This window comes from Elephantulus edwardii, unplaced genomic scaffold, assembly GCF_000299155.1.
Source record: "Elephantulus edwardii isolate Elephantulus edwardi_28Jun2011 unplaced genomic scaffold, EleEdw1.0 scaffold00009, whole genome shotgun sequence".
Taxonomy (NCBI): Eukaryota; Metazoa; Chordata; class Mammalia; order Macroscelidea; family Macroscelididae; genus Elephantulus; species Elephantulus edwardii.
This window is the reverse complement of record NW_006399759.1, coordinates 31768137-31769835: the sequence shown is the minus strand read 5'-3', so window position 1 is coordinate 31769835 and position 1699 is coordinate 31768137.

The window sequence follows — 1699 nt, the reverse complement described above, 5'->3', positions numbered from 1 at the left end:
TTTCCTTAAGCAAGGTTATGTGTTCTGCATAACACAGATTGTTCATGAATCTTCCTCCAATCCTAACACAATATTCTTCTAATTTGTAACACAATTTATTGGTTTACACACGCAATTATTCACATATATTGTGTTTCACCGAATATTACTTATTCCTTAAAATTACTCTCCCTTCCATCCAGTAATCTCTACTAGCCTAGTTATTCCTTCCTTTCCTTTTTTCCATCACTTTCTTTTTCCTTTCCCCTTTTGAACAGTTATACATATCTTGCTCAGTTATCCTCTGATTTTCACAATAATGGTCTTATGTAGTATTTGTCTTTATGAGACTGAGTTATTTTATTCAGCATAATTCTATTTTCTCCAATGTTATAAAGTATTTTCCATAGTTGTTATTCCTAAATGCTTCATAGTATTCCATTTTGTGAATTTATCACAATTTCTCAATCCACTTATTTGGTTATGAGAATTTTATTCATTTACATATTGTTGATACTATGAATAATGCTACTGTGAACATTGCTGTACAAAGCTCCATTCATGTCTCAGTTCTGGTTTCCTAGGAGTCTATTTCTAGCACTGGAATAGTTGGATTCTATGTGATTTCTATGCTCACATTTCTGAGGAAACAAACTATATTCCTGAATGGTTGTACCATTTGAAAGTCTAGCCACTAGTGTATGAGAGTTTCAATCTCTCTGCATCCTTTCCAAAATTTATTGCTTGTTGTTCTGTTAAAATTTGCTTTTGCTACTGTGATGAGATGATACCCCATCTCGGTTCAGATTTGTATCTCTCTGATTATCCAACAGCACAAAAGAAGGTGTTCAAGATGCACTAAAGACATTGTTGTTGATTGCCATCAAGTCAAGGACAACTCATAGTGACCTTGTGAGCAAAAGACCTGAAGCCTTTCTATGATTATCATAATTTCTGAAAGTTCATAGAGTTTACAGAGTCATGTTTTTTTAGTAAGTGGATGTTATTCCTGCTTTAGGAGGGGGAAATGGAAGAAAGAAATAGCACCAAAATTGTAGTCAGAGAGTTTAAAAAACCACATTCAACAAAGGAAAGGTCAGCTAGAAAGAAAATCAGCAACAAAAAAGGTAGAAAAATTAAACTATACAACTGCCAACTTAACCTCATAGGCATCTTTTTATTTTCCCTTCAGAGCTGCTGTACATAGGGTTGCTATGGGTTTCAAGCTACTTTATGGCATATATCAACAAACAAGTTCTCATTACAACTCTTGTTTTCTAGTTCACTGCTTTTATGCTTCATCTCTTCTGATCTACTTTTGTGTTACTCCAAAATATTGAAAAATTCTGCAATATCAGTCTTGATATTCTGGATTGTATTTTCATGTACTTCTGGGAGTTGAATTTTGTTTTTCTTCTTCTGGTACTGTATTGGTTATGTCTTTTCTGTCTTTTGATGATTTTTTTTTAAAAATATTATACCTCTTTATTTATGGTTTTAACTCTTTATTCCATCATTTGTAATTTATTTAGAACAAGTTTTTGGAACTCCACACCTAAATATTTATTCTGCAACCCTCTCTCTTTGTTGTTGTTGTTGTTATGTGCCATCGAGTCGCTTGTGACTCATAGCGACCCTATGTAAAACAGCCTAAACTCCACTCTGTCCTGTGCCAATCGCACTGTCCCTGACACTCCCAACCCAATTATCCCAGTCACTG